At 44.5% G+C, this 15,221-nt stretch overlaps 1 protein-coding gene across 1 annotated transcript in view; it reads left to right on the top strand.

Annotated features, from left to right (window-relative positions):
* CLASP1 (cytoplasmic linker associated protein 1) overlaps positions 1-15,221 on the top strand; it is a 4,127,769-nt gene that overhangs the window by 657,857 nt on the left and 3,454,691 nt on the right. The gene's annotated exons all lie outside the window — the stretch shown is intronic.

Here is a 15,221-nt window from a genome sequence, read left to right as displayed (position 1 = left end):
TCTTTATTGAATTATCACTTGTGACATAGACACATTTACATTTATATGAAAGTAATCAAACTGTATTAAGTTCATTATGCTTCACATATATTGCCTTGTGTCATAACCTGAGCAAAGTTACATAAATTATTCTATTCCTGCCCCCCCCTCCTTTTTTTTAATTAAAACATCGTTATTAAACCATCACTTGCAACATAAGCAATCATTTGTTTATATAAATGAAAACAAACCATACTGACACAATTCTAGTTTAAGGTCTGGTGCTGCTTGTGTTTTCTAGTGTGGGGACTTTTTTGGTCTTTAGGGGAAGGAAAGTATGCCGTAATGATTACTAGTGAATACCTAAGCGTTATTGAGCTTGCTGTACTGGCAGTGTGGTTTTGGCTGTGGCTACAGCATGGATAATATTCCTGGTCATGCTTTTAGAAAAAAGCAAGTAAAATTATTGCCTCATCCTATGATTAGTTATGCTGATGTGGCCAAAGATATGTCCACAGACCACTTATCTATTGCCTTGAGTCCCTCTAGTGTAGCTGTAATGACCAGTGTGAACCAGGAGTTAGACATGTCATCGAGTTGTTCAGAGTACCTCTTGCATGTGTGGGAGCACCAATCACTTTAGGTATAAGAGTTGTGTGGGGAAAGAGTCCTCTTGTCAAGGATAGTAGGCTGTCCCCCTGACCATTCTCCCAGTAGGGATATTCCTAGAAAAAAAGAAGCAAAAATTTAATTGCAGGGCTGGTGATTGTTATTTCTGTATGCAAGTTAGATGTTATATCTTTGGCTAAAAGGTTTTTGCAATCAGTTAGTTCTGTGGACTTTTTGCCTTTTCACACTACTAGTATAGATACTGCCAGTGAACAGGAGTGATTTTCTTCAGAAATCCATATCCCAGAACTTTGATATTTCATATAGTGAACATCAAGATGTTAATCATGTTTCACTGTTGCAGTCATAACTGTAGGGTGCTCCTGCCGGCAGGCAGCCCGAGGTCGGCCAGAATCCCAAAGTCTGGGTCCCGTGTCGGCTGTACAAGCCAGTACCCTGACGTCAGTACGCTCTGGTACATAGCCCTCAGCCGACGCCATCTTCTCCAGTCTTTCTTGCCGTGCGGTGGAAAGCAGCTCGCAAGTCGTTGGTTGGCGATTTTCGAACAGCGTTTTTGGTTGTTGTCGGTCCGAAGTTCTTACTTCTCTTCTCAAAGCTAAGTACCCTAGAATCTTTTTCTTGTTCCTCCGATGTCAGATAAAGTTAATAATTGTATTACGTGTGGGAAACAAATACCTCATAAAGATTTCCACTCTTACTGTCTACCCTGCTTAGGCCCTGACCACGACGTTTCTTGTTGTTGGTTCTGTGCCAGGTTTAATTCTCGTACTATCAAACGCAGGTACGACTGGGCTCTGAATTACTTTGGCAGACGCTTCAATTATAGAATGTCGTCGGATGCTACTGGAATTCAAAAGAAGCGCAAAGACAAGGACAGGACTCAGAGGTCCAAACAGGACTCGTTGCAGCTGGAGCCAGCATCCGGTTCGGCTGTCGTCAGTGAGGCGCTTTGGCAGCCCCTGTCGTCTGCCACTTCTGAACCGATGGCCGATACGGACTCCCATGGGGAGCCATCAAGGTCTTCTATTTTATCTGCTGCAGGACCTTCGGACGTCGCTCCCTCGGATAGGTCCGGAACCGCTGTGCAGGTACCGGCTTCTGAGGGGGTATTCAGGCCTACTCACATCACTATTTCAAAGGCAAAGACAAAGACTCCTGTTAAGTCCAAAGCTCCTGCTCATGCTACTTCTGAATCTACTCCCCGGACACAGAAGCAATTGTTAAGGATGGCTGAAGATTTGCTTACTATGATTAGGGGTTCTCACCCCCCCCCCCTGAAAAAAGGCCTCGACAGGATGTTCCTATGGATTCCTCTGACCAGGCTTCTATATCTTCTGTCTCTTCCTCTGATCAGGAATATTCTTTTCCTCCTTATGAGGATTCGGATGCTGAGGACTCCTTGCCCTCTGCCTCTCCGCCTGAAGATTTTTCTTTTGGGGAAACCTTACATGAGATGAGGGAACATTTTCATTGGGAAGGTCAGAATTATTCTGCTTCCAAGAAGAGGCTTAGAGAATTCCTTCTTCTTCCTCAGCATAGGTCTTTGGCTATCCCTCCTGTTCTTGACATTGTGGATGATGCTTTTTCCGAGGCTAATTTGAATCCTGACTCCATGCCTCCTGCTCCCTGCTCCCTCTAAGCCTGATAGGTTTTATAGGGTTCCTGAGTCTCATTTGTTCTTGTTTAAGAATCCTTCTGCAGATCCTGAAACTATATCTCAGGGCTCTAAGGCTGCTAAACTTGCTACTTCTAAAAATCCTATTCCCTCTGAGAAGGATTCTCGTGCCTTAGACAGGTGGGGTAAAAAGGTATATACTTCTGCTACCCTCTCTGTTAGGTCTTTAAATTGCCAGTTTCATATGGTTAAGTATCTGCAATTTCTTTTGTCTGTTTTAAAGCAAAAGCTTGCCTCCCTTCCTGCATGTGCAGAAGATAAGGAACTACAGGATGTATTGCATGCAACTGAACAACTGAACAAACATAGCTTGCATTGTGGTTTTGATGCTTTGGATGCTTCTTGCAGGGCCACAGCCTCTGGTACTGTTATCAGGAGACATGCTTGGCTTTGTGAGCAAAGTTTACCTGAACAGGTTAAGGCTAAATTATTAGATGCCCCTGTTCAGCATGATGTTCTTTTTGGATCTAAGGCTGAGGAGGTTATTAAAAAGATGGAAGAAAAGGCAAAATCTATGCAAACTGTGAAAGATTTCTTGCAAGTTCAGCATCCTAGATTTTCCAGGAATTGGCCCTCCAAAAATTGGTCCTTTCCCACGTCTGACAGGCCTCAAAGGGGAAGATATAGACGCTCCAGAGGTCGTGGCCAAGCTCAGGCCTCCTACAGATCGAGACAATGGACTGCTTCTTCACCTAGAAGGGGAGAAGACAGATCCCAATCTCAAAGGAAGCAAACTCAATGACTCTCTCGGTTGGGCTACAGGACCTCTTTACCTGGATGCCCCTCTCGGAGGAAAACTTTCTCTTTTTTTCAGAAATTGGACTCCTATTACCCAGGACAAATGGGTATTGGACGTGATTTTAAAAGGCTACAAATTCCACTTTCATACCTTGCCAAGGGCTTTCGGTTGGCCAGATCTGCCAAAACATCAATGGTCAGAGGCCTTAAATCAAGTGGATGCTCTTCTGGCCATGAGAGCCATAGAGCCTGTTCCACTCTCAGAGATGGGAAAAGGTTTTTATTCAAGACTGTTTCTGGTTCCAAGAAAGCAAAGCTCATGGAGACCTATTCTGGACCTTTCTGTGTTAAACACCTTTTGGAAATTCCAAAATTCAAGATGCTTACTCTGCAGCAGCTGATTCCAATGCTCTCAGGACGCCTGGATGGTGACATTGGATCTAAAGGAAGCTTATTTGCACATTCCCATCAGGCAGGAACGCAGGAAATTCCTCAGGTTCAAGGCAGGTTCGAGACACTTTCAATTCTCTGTACTGCCCTTTGGTTTATCTACTGCCCAGAGTCTTTACCAAGTGCCTGGCACCAGTAGTGGCTTATTGCAGACTCAGGGATTCAGATTTACCCCTATTTGGACGATTGCCTTATTCAGGCAGACAGCAAGGATCTTTTACTTCAACATCTGGATTTTGTTCAACGCCTTCTCCTCCTACTGGGATTTAGAGTGAACACAAAAAGTCGTATTTGATCCCTTCTCAACAAATGGTATTTCTGGGAGCCCTCTTAAATACAACCTTACAAAGGGCCTTCCTCACTACAGAAAAACAAATACAGCTGGCTTCAATTTTCAAGACTTTGGCAACTCTACCTCAGCTCACTGCAAGGAAATTCCTGCAGGCACTGGGCTACATGGCTTCCTGCATTCTGTTGATTCCAAATGCAAGGCTTCATATGAGAAAGCTTCAATGGTATCTGAAAAGTGTATGGTCGCAGCATTACCACGATCTGGACACTGATTCCTCTGATCCCCTGCCTCCAGAAGGAGTTCCTTTGGTGGTCCAGGGTGTGTGCGTTAAACGAAGGAAAGCCTTTCCGTCTTCCTCAACCTTCTCAAATTATAACCATGGATGCCTCAGATTATGCTTGGGGAGCACATTTTCTAGGCAATTGCCAGCAGGGAACCTGGACAAAGGATCATCTTCACTGGCACATCAATCTGAAGGAAATGTTGGCAGTTCAAAATGCTCTTCTAGCCTTCAAGAACCTTTTGCATCCAGGACCTCTTTTGATTTGCACAGACAACACCACAGTCATGTGGTACATAAACAAGCAGGGGGGTTCTCATTCGTACCCCCTTTGCAGACTAGCTATGGCTTTATGGGACACAGCTCTAAATCTGAATCTACATCTCCAGGCCCAATTCATACCAGGAGAACAGAATCTCTTAGCAGACAGCCTGAGCAGGAACATTTTAGATCCTCACGAATGGATGCTAGACACCAACTTATTCAACAAGATTACTGCAGTTTGGGGATGCCCCCAGATAGATCTGTTTGCATCCCATCTCAATCATCAGCTGCCTCTCTTTTGCACCAGGTCATTCCACAAAACAGCTTGGAAAGTGGATGCCCTGTCCTTCAGCTGGAGAAACCTTTCGGGATATGCCTTCCCTCCTCTTCCTCTTCGGATTTTAATAAAGATAAAACAGGACAAGCCCAAGATGTCCTTCAAGGATGCATCTGCAGTCCTTACAAATGGGTTGTCCTGGCCTCAGGCAGCCCTTCGGTCGGCCGGATTCCAAAGTCTGGGTCTGGCCTCGGCTGATGTCGCACTTCACCCGACGTCATAGCTGCAGTTCAGCGGGTATAAAGGCATCAGCCGACACCATTTTCCTCAGTCTTTCTTGCCGCGCGCCAAGCAGAAGCTGTTCGCAAGTGCCGGTCGGTCAGAACCAGAGATTACTACTACCAAGACTTCTAAAAGCTAAGTACCCCGTTGGGGACTCTTTCTTGCCTCAGCCGATGTCAGAAAAAGTGAATAACTGTTTAACTTGTGGGAAACAAATACCTCATAAAGATTTCCACTCTTACTGCCTACCTTGTTTAGGCCCAGACCACGACGTAGCAGCTTGTCTAGCCTGTGCTTTTCAACCGACGGACGCTTAGACGCCGGTCGGAATTTGCTGAGGAGTTTTTGGCTCCGCTTTTGCTTACAATATGCCGCCGGAAACTCCGACTTCGCAATTAACTAAAGCAAGGAAAGGACCGACACTCGCGGTCCGCGGTTTCGAAACCGCGTTAAGTCAACCATGAGTGTCTCGTTTCGCTGAAACCGAGTCCACGGTTCTTCCTTTGGCAAAGCTTGCCTCCTACCGAGGCCTCATCCAGCATGGCTGAATCTGCTACTGAAATCCTACCTGCTCTTACAGGTTCACAGGATTTATCTGATACTATACCTTTAGATATATCTACTCCTGCACGTGGAGCTGCTAGGCCCCTGCATCCATGTCGATTAAGGCTTTTGCCAGGGCTAAAGCAGCAAAATCTACCAAAACTGTGCCTGCTAAGACCCTCTCACAGGCCTAGCTCTAGTTCTCAAATGCTTAGTCTAGCAGAGGATCTCATTTCTTTGATCCGGGGATCCCAACCTCACCCTGACAGGGCCTCTCACCCACCTCCAGAGAAGAGGCCTAGAACAGAGCCCCTGAGCCAGTTTCTTCAGATTACTCCTCTGATGATTCAGATAATACAAACCTCCGAGGGCCCTTATTCTCCTTATGAGGACTCTGATGCAGAAGACTCCATTCCTTCTGCCTCTCCGCCTGAGGAATTTTCTTTGGGGAAACCTTGCATGCTATGAGGGAACAATTTCAATGGCAGGGCCAGGATTTTTCAGACTCTAGGAAAAGGCTTAGGACCTTTTTGCATTTGCCACAGCATAGGCCTTTAGCCATTCCTCCAGTACTCTCTGTTGTGGATGATGCATTTAATGATGCTTGTACTGCTCCTGATTCTTCCTCCGCCCCTGCTAAGCCCGACAGGTACTACAGGGTTCCGGACACACATTATCATTTGTATAAGGCTCCTTTTGCAGATCCTGAAACTATACCCCAGGGACCCAAGGCTGTAGCAGCTACCTCTGCCAAAAACCCCCTCCCCTCTGAAAGGGAATCTAGGGCCTTAGAGAGATGGGGTAAAAAGGTTTACACTTCTGCTACTCTTTCGGCTAGGGCCTTAAACTTTCAATTCCACATGATTCAGTATCAGGAATTTATGTTAGATCAGTTAACTAAAAACTGTGCTCGTCTGAACCATTAGACAAAAAATCTGTTCAGGAAATGGTACATAACATTCAGCAGGTCAGTAATCATTCTTTAAAATGCGGCTATGATGCACTGGAGGCTTCCTTTAGATCAGCTATGACTGGTACAGTGATCAGAAGGCATGCATGGTTAAAAGAGCAGTCCTTACCAGACCATGTTAAATCAAAGCTCCTAGATGCTCCCATGGATAAGCTCAATTTGTTTGGCTCCCCTGCACAGCAGGTGCTGAAGGTGGAAGAGAAAGCAAAATCTGTCCAGACAGTCAAGGATTTCCTACAGGTCCAGCCTCCAAGGTTTAGTAGGAACTGGCCTTCCAAAAATTGGTCCTTTCCAGACACCTCCAGAGCTCAGAGAGGCAGGAATAGGCGCCCAAGAGGCAGGGGTCAATCCAGAGGTGCCTACAGGGGACGTCAGTGGCAGCCTAACAACCAGCGAAGTACTGCCGCAGATCAAGCCACCACCACTTCCACAGGACAATCACAGTGACTTGGCTCTGAGACCGCCTACCAGGGAACAACTAGAAGCACCCTTAGGCGGAAAGCTAGCCTTATTTTCAGTAAACTGGCATCTCATCACAGGAGACAAATGGATTTTACAGACAATAGACCAAGGTTACAGGTTTCACTTCCATACTCTACCAAGGAAGAGAGGAATGCCAAACCTACCTCCAAATCAGAAGACAAAAGCTCTAGAACAAATACATCACTTACTAAGGATGAGAGCTATAGAATGGGTACCGTCTATGGAACAAGGGCAAGGATTTTACTCCAGACTTTTCCTGGTGCCAAGAAAAGAAAACCAATGGAGACCTATTCTCAACCTGTCCGCTCTAAACACATACCTCATTGTTCCAAAATTCAAAATGCTGACCCTACAGCAGCTTCTTCCCATGCTGGGCAAGGAGTTTTGGCTGGTAACTCTAGATCTCAAGGAGGCATACCTGCACGTCCCCATACGACCAAATTGCAGAAGATACCTCAGATTTCTTGCAGGATCAGAGCATTATCAATTCTCAGCATTGCCCTTTGGCTTATCTACTGCCCAGAGTATTCACGAAATGCCTGGCATCAGTAATTGCTCATTGCAGGCTTCAGGGAATTCAAATTTACCCTTACCTGGACGACTGCCTGTTACAAGCGGACAACAAAAACAAATTAGAAAAGATTTGAAAAGGTCATTCATCTACTGCAAGCCCTGGGATACACAGTCAATATAAAAAAGTCAAGGCTGATACCATCCCAAAGGATAACTTTCTTGGGTGCAGAGCTGGACACATCAAATCAAATGGCATCCCTCACAGCAGAAAAACAGAAGCACCTTCCTCTCTATTTCATGGCATTAACAAAGCAGAACCAGCTAACAGCAAGGAAAGTCCTGCAAGCCCTGGGTTACATGGCATCCTGCATAATATTGATTCCACATGCCAGGCTACATATGAGAAAGTTACAATGGTACCTAAGGAATTTATGGTCTCAGCACAAGCACAGCCTAGAAACCCAAATTCCAATAATTCCATGCCTGAAGCAAGAATTCCAATGGTGGGCTCAGGCCTGTCAATCGAACAAAGGGCTGCCCTTCCACAGCACTCAACCAAGCCAGACTATCACAACGGACGCCTCAGACCTCGGTTGGGGGACACACATGCTGGACAAGTGCATACAAGGCTTATGGACTCAAGACCAGCTGAACCTACACATAAATCAAAAGGAGATGCTGGCAGTAAAACTGACAATTCAGACACTCAGACCATTTCTTCGACAGGGTCAATTGCTGATAAGGACGGACAACACCACAGTTATGTGGTACATCAACAAACAGGGAGGCACACATTCATACCCTCTATGCCGGATGGCATTGGACCTCTGGAATGTGGCCCTGAGCTTCAACATTCAGTTACAAGCAATATTTGTACCAGGAAAAGAAAATATACTAGCAGACATCCTAAGCAGAACTACCACGGATGCCCACGAATGGATGCTACATCCAGACATCTTCAAATCCATTACAGAGAAATGGGGACTACCAGAAATAGACTTATTCGCATCCCCACACAACCACCAATTGAAAAAATTCTGCGAGGGCATACCACCCACTTGCTTGGAAGGTGGACTCCCTATCTTTCAGTTGGAAAAACCTGACAGCATATGCATTCCCACCTCTTCCTTTGATGCACAAGGTGCTATTGAAGTTCAAAGAAGACCGTCCAAGGATCATCCTGATAGCTCCAGACTGGCCGAGGCAGCATTGGTACCCATTACTGAGGAGCATGTCTCGGGAACAAATATGGCCTCTGCCCCTAGTTCCCCTACTGTTAACACAGAACAACTTCAAAACCCTGCATCCAAACCTGAAAACACTGCAGCTGGCTGCCTGGAACATTGCATAAGACAAAATAACCCAGATTTATCTCAAAGGGTTAAAGACATTATCTTGGAGACTTGCAGACCCTCAACAAGAAAAACTTATTCAGCAAAATGGAAAAGATATCTCATTTGGAGTGCAACAAAAGGAGTAGATGCATCATTGGCAAACATAGCTAACATCCTGGAATATTTAGCAGAGCTTTTCCACAATGGTCTGTCTTACTCCTCCATTAAGATTCATGCATCAGCAATTTCAGCAGAATACAACATGGATCCTCCAGTCTTTTCTCAACCTCTACTCAGGCAGTTTCTCAGAGGAATTAAAAATGTTAAACCACCAAGGAAACCACCATTGCTTACATGGGACTTGAACTTTGTGTTAAAGTTAACACTCCCCCCTTTTGAACCAGCAGCAACAGCAGAACTACAGTACTTATCTTGGAAGACTGCATTCCTGCTTGCAATCACTTCAGCTAGAAGGGTTTCTGAATTACAGGCATTAATGGCAGTACAGCCTTTCCTTATCTTCCATCAGGATAGAGTTTCCATGAGAACTAATCCTACCTTTATGCCAAAAGTGGTCTCCAGAGTATCTTTAAACCAAGCAATACACCTACCAACATTCTTCCCCAATCCACAGAACAGGGGGGAAAGATTGCTGCATACCTTGGATGTACACAGACAATTGCGCTACTACCTGGACAGAACCAAGAACTATAGAAAAACTGACCAGCTTCTGGTAGCATATGCCACAGGAATGGAAGGAAAAGCAATTTCAAAACAAACAATCTCAAAATGGATAGGAAATTGCATTAGATTTTGTTACTCTTTTCATGGAAAGGCAACTCCAGAAAACATCAGACCTCATTCCACAAGGGCTACAGCCACTACTACAGCTTTCTTACGAGGAGTGGCTACCAAAGACATTTTAGAGGCTGCTACTTGGAGCTCCGTGCATACATTTGCCAAGCATTATAATCTGCCTTTATACTCCAGATCCCGAGCAGGTTTTGCCACTGCTGTTTTGCAAGGGATCTTAACTACACCATAAACTCTTAGTGCCTCCTTAGTGCCTCCTCCCCCAGTTTGGCTATGGTATTCTACCCATTTGTAAGGACTGCATATGCATCCTTGAAGGACATAGTACAGTTTTGTACCTACCATAAATGTAGATGTCCGAGAGGTATGCATCTGCAGTCAGGATTACCCACCCTCCTTCCCTCTGTGGTACTCCTAGGGTATTTGCCCATCTTGTAGCTAGCTGGGGGAATCTATTATGGTGTATTTGTTTGTATATATGTATATACATGTTTATTTCTATTTGCTCTCTATTGTTTGGAAACATTTGCATTTATCCAAATTTAGCCTTCCTAGAGGGCACCTGGCATCTGGGGCAAGAAACACTGAGGAAAATGGCGTCGGCTGATGCCTTTATACCCGCTGAACTGCAGCTATGACGTCGGGTGAAGTGCGACATCAGCCGAGGCCAGACCCAGACTTTGGAATCCGGCCGACCGAAGGGCTGCCTGAGGCCAGGACAACCCATTTGTAAGGACTGCAGATGCATACCTCTCGGACATCTACATTTATGGTAGGTTCAAAACTGTACTTTCCTCATCTTGATTGCTCCAAATTGGCCTCGACAGTTTTGGTATCCAGCTTTAAAGCACCTGTTCTTGGAACCTCCTTGGATTCTCCCTCTGAACCCTTCTCTTCTGTCCCAGCATCAGGGTCAGTTGCTACATTCCAATCTCAAGACCCTTTGTCTGGCAGCTTGGCTCTTCAAAGGAATTTGATCTCTTATAGTCTTCCCAAACAAGTTTTGGATGTTCTTTTGGAAGCTAGACGACCTAGCACTAGGAAATCCTATGCCTCTAAATGGAAGAGATTTTGCATTTGGATGCAGGACCGAGGCTTGGACCCTCTGGTACCTGATCTCTCTTCTATTTTGCTTTACCTTTCGGATCTTTTGTCTAATGGACTTTCCTTTTCTTCCATTAAGATTCATGCTTCTGCTATTTCTGCTCATTTCAATACTGATCCCCCTGTTTTTTCTCATCCTTTGGTGAGACAATTCTTGAGAGGGGCTAAGAATTTAAGGCCTCCCAGAACCCTTCCTGTTCCTGCTTGGGATCTTAATTATATTTTAGAAAAACTTACTTTGCCTCCTTTTGAGCCTGCTGCATCTTCAGATATTAAGTTTTTATCTTGGAAGACAGTTCTTTTGTTAGCTTTGACTTCTGCCAGAAGGGTCTCAGAGTTGCAAGCTCTCATGGCTGTGGAACCATACCTTATTTTCCACCAGGACAGAGTATCCTTGAGGACCAATCCTACTTTCATGCCTAAGGTGATTTCGAAAGTGGCTGTGAATCAAACAATTCACCTTCCTACCTTCTTTCCTAATCCTCAGAATAAAGGGGAAAGGATTTTGCATTCCTTGGACGTGCACAGACAGTTAAGATTTTATTTGGACAAGACTAAAGAGTTCAGAAAATCTAACCAATTGTTTGTTTCTTTTGCCTCCAGTTCTCTTGGAAAGGCTATTTCCAAACAAACTATTTCCAAATGGATTTCTTATGGAATAAGATTTAGTTACACTCATCATGGGAAACAATTTCCAGGTACTGTGAGAAGTCATTCTACTAGAGCAGCTGCTACTTCTACAGCTTTCTCAGGGGAGTTCCTACCAAGGATATCTTGGAAGCTGCCACTTGGAGTTCTGTGCATACTTTTTCCAAGCACTACAATCTCCCTTTGTATTCTAAGACCAGGGCAGGCTTTGCCTCTGCTGTTTTGCAGGGTCTTCTTGCTGCCCCTTCTTCTGTCTAAACCTCCCCCCTTTTTTCACTGCTTTGGGATTCCACCCTACAGTTATGACTGCAACAGTGAAACACGATGAACATAGTACAGTTGTGTACACCTACCATAAATGTAGATGTTCGAGTGTCTTCACTGTTGCAGTCGGTGTTCTCCTCCTATCCCCTCTTTTTCTCTTTTTTGTGGTGTATTTGTGTTTCCTAGTGGGATTCATTTATGATTTATTAGGGACTTCTGACATCTAGGGCAAGAAAGGCTGGAGAAGATGGCGTCGGCTGAGGGCTATGTACCAGAGCGTACTGACGTCAGGGTACTGGCTTGTACAGCCGACGCCGGACCCAGACTTTGGGATTCTGGCCGACCTCGGGCTGCCTGCCGGCAGGAGCACCCTACAGTTATGACTGCAACAGTGAAGACACTCTAACATCTACATTTATGGTAGGTGTACACAACTGTACTTTATTCCTAGTTGAGTTCTTTACTTTTGCTGAGACTGTTGCTAGAATCAGGGATGTTTTTGCTTGGGGGCAAACTTGTCTCCCCCAGAATTGGACAGATTTTGTGATCTAGTAGCAGAAGAAGTTCTGATTCTTCACCTTTTCCTCCCATTTTGCCAGCTCTAGAAGATGCTTTTGAAGCTGCTTGCAAGGCTACTGCCTCACTAGCTATAATTCCTAAGAAAGCTGATAAGCAGTATAGGGTTTCTGAATAGTATAAATGTTTTCTGTTCTCAGGTATCAGTTGACCCTACTACAGTAACAGCAACAGCTAACGAGAAATCTGTGGCACTTCCTCTAACCCAATACCCTCTGATAAGGAGGGCAAGTGGTTAGACAAGCCAGGTTAAGAGACTGTTTGCCTATATTATGTTATCCTTTAGGATTTTGAATTATCAGGGCTATATGTGGAAGTGTATGCTAAAATGTGCTTAAAGTTTGGAAGAATTTGCAGCTTCGTTGTTTCCAGAAGGAAGGTCTTATGTAAATCATATTGTTTCTAAGTTGACTGAAGTTTCTGAGCATGCTCTGAGAAGTGTGTATGATTGTGCTGACAAGGTATCTAGAGGGTCTGCTTCCTTTGTGGTGTTCAGAAGATTTGTTTGGTTGGGTAGTCGGACTTTTTCTGATGATTTGAAGTATGAAAATTTGTTTCCACTTAGCTGGGATTTACTATTTGGTCTTGTAGCAGCACAGATCCTTAAATTGTGGGAAGACCGCAGTAAATTGATGCATGGAGTTTCTAGGATTTTTCAGGTATCCAGTTTCTACCTTAAAAAGGCCACCTCTTAATTCTTTAGTTGGCAGAAGAAGTAGAAATCACAGCCTAACAGCACGCAGGTCTCCAAAAAGAGAGTGGCAGGAAGATAACTCTCCCAAATCAAATAAAAGAAGTAGCTTTGTCAAAAAGACTCCGGCTTCAGTTAATGAAGGGCTATGCCTGGAATCTGATTACCTTACCCACACCTCCTGCCCCAGTTTCTTTACCTCTGTCACACTGATTTAGTGTGTCATCTCCTTAGCCTTGGGCTAGACAATTACAGACAGATGGGCTTTGAATGTGATTCAGGAAGGAATCATTTGGCAGTACGTGGACTTTCCTCCTCCTTTCAGGGGAATCCCTCTGCATTCCCCAACCAGACAAAACTTTTTCCGTCAGCACTACAACATATGTCAGAAGCAGGGGTTGTAGAACCAGTACCTGCAAATCACATGGGCAAATGTTTTTATTCCAGGATATTTTTGGTACCAGAGAAGGCGCATGCTTGGAGACCAATGTTAGAGCTGTCTTTTTTCAACCTTTATGTGCAAGCTCCAAATTTGGAGATGCTGCCTCAACATTCAGTGCTTGCATTCCACTGTCATGTCGTAACACTAGATCTCAAAGATGCTTAACGTCAGAAAGCTGTTATAGGTAAGTACTAAGCTAAATACCCTTGTGGGCCATTTTAAGCCTAGCCAATTTTTTTTTTTTTGTACTCGAAATAACCTATCCCATTTGGTTATATATTGGCCTTGCCCATCCCATATTTAGTAATTATGTATTATCCCTAATAAGAAAAACTGGGCTCATACTATAGATAATTTGGGGACTCGTGCATGGCATAAGGCATTTGAGCTACTTGTGTCCATTCGTACAGTAACCTATCCCTTTTGGTTATATATTGGCCTTGCCCCTCCCATATTTGGTAATTGTATATTATCCCTAATGAGAATAACTGGGCTCATACATAGATAATTTGGGGAGACTCGTGCATGGGATAAGGCATTTGAGCTGCTTCTGTCCATTAGTAGTACAGGGGGCAGTCCTAGGGCAGATTTTCTGTTTCCATCCATAAATCTAAGTTGCACATGAAAATAGACAGGGATGAACTTTGTTTTATGTAGATGGGGTGTCTGTTCTACAGCAGCAGTATCCACTGCCCGATATACGCTCACATCCCAAGAATGAGTATTTCTGATGCCATTTGACTTGCTGAGGTGCAATAAAATCCATCAGTAATGAGTCAGAAGATGTCTTGTATGCCAGGCACAGATCACATCTTAGCAGCCTGTAGGGTACCAAGTATAGTGACAGGGCTTTGAGTTGGTCCATGTAGGATATGGTGTTTAGGCCATGTATCCTTTTAGTAAGGTGTCTTGGTGGGCGTTCCAGTTTGCATGTGTGTGGACAGCTACATGCCAAAGGTGGTACTACATTCAATGATTGGCCTACTGAGGGCTGAGTAAAGGGGAACAATGTCATTCCTAGGTCAAGTCACAGTTCTTTTATTTACAAGTTGTGCAATATAGAACTTTCTTACAACAATAGACACATATTGGTCAAGAGTTAAGTGACTGTTCACATAAGATGTTAAGTTGTCAATCTCGCCTTCATTCTTGCTGGACGGGTTCGGAGCCGATCCTCGGCTCCGACTCGGCACTTGCTAAGCTCGAGAGTCACTTTTACCAGCTCGAGGCAGCCCCATATCCCATGATGCAAGGCGGTAATTACCCAGATCTCGTTTGCCGTTTCGCTAATGAGGTCATCTTTTTTACCAGCTCCTGGTAAGTGATTTTTTCATTGATATTTGTCAGGTTTTAGGTTCCAAAACCCTAAAAATTTTGTTACTTAGACTTAGTTAGTGAACCTTCTTCACTTAGCTCCATACCCATTCCCACTTAGTTCACTCTTCCATAGTTTTCTGTGTTTCGGGCCTTAGGCCTTTTCCCACCCTCACAGTTCCTGTCAGATTTTTCCCTTAGGTGTGTGTGTGTGTTGTGTCACGGTTAATAATAACTAATTATTTACTCTTAATAATAATTTAGTTATTAGTATCTTTTTTTTGGTCTGATTGTTTTGTGTGTGTGTGTGTGTTTTAGGTCAGACATGTCTAAAGATACTAGGGTCTCAGGTTTCAAGAAGTGTGACTCGTGCTGTCAGAAGATGTCTCTGACAGACGGTCACACTTCTTGTATTTATTGCCTGGGACCCCTACACCTGCAGGACTCCTGTGCTATTTGTCATTCCTTCAGCCAGAGAGTCCTGCAGGAACGTAGAATTAAGTTGATCCTCAGGGTCTTCTTAAGCCTGAGAGCTCCCCGGCCAAGGTTGGCTCCGGGAAGCCCTCCTTCGGTGTCCAAGTCTGTGGTCTTGGTTCCGACTCCGCTGGAGTCGACATCGGCTCTGTCCGGAGCCGATCCTTCCTTGTTGGAAGCTTCAG

The sequence above is a fragment of the Protopterus annectens genome, chromosome 6.part0 (genome assembly GCF_019279795.1).
Source record: "Protopterus annectens isolate FY-2018-M chromosome 6.part0, PAN1.0, whole genome shotgun sequence".
NCBI lineage: Eukaryota > Metazoa > Chordata > Ceratodontiformes > Protopteridae > Protopterus > Protopterus annectens.
This window is presented reverse-complemented; position numbering and strand designations above follow the sequence as displayed.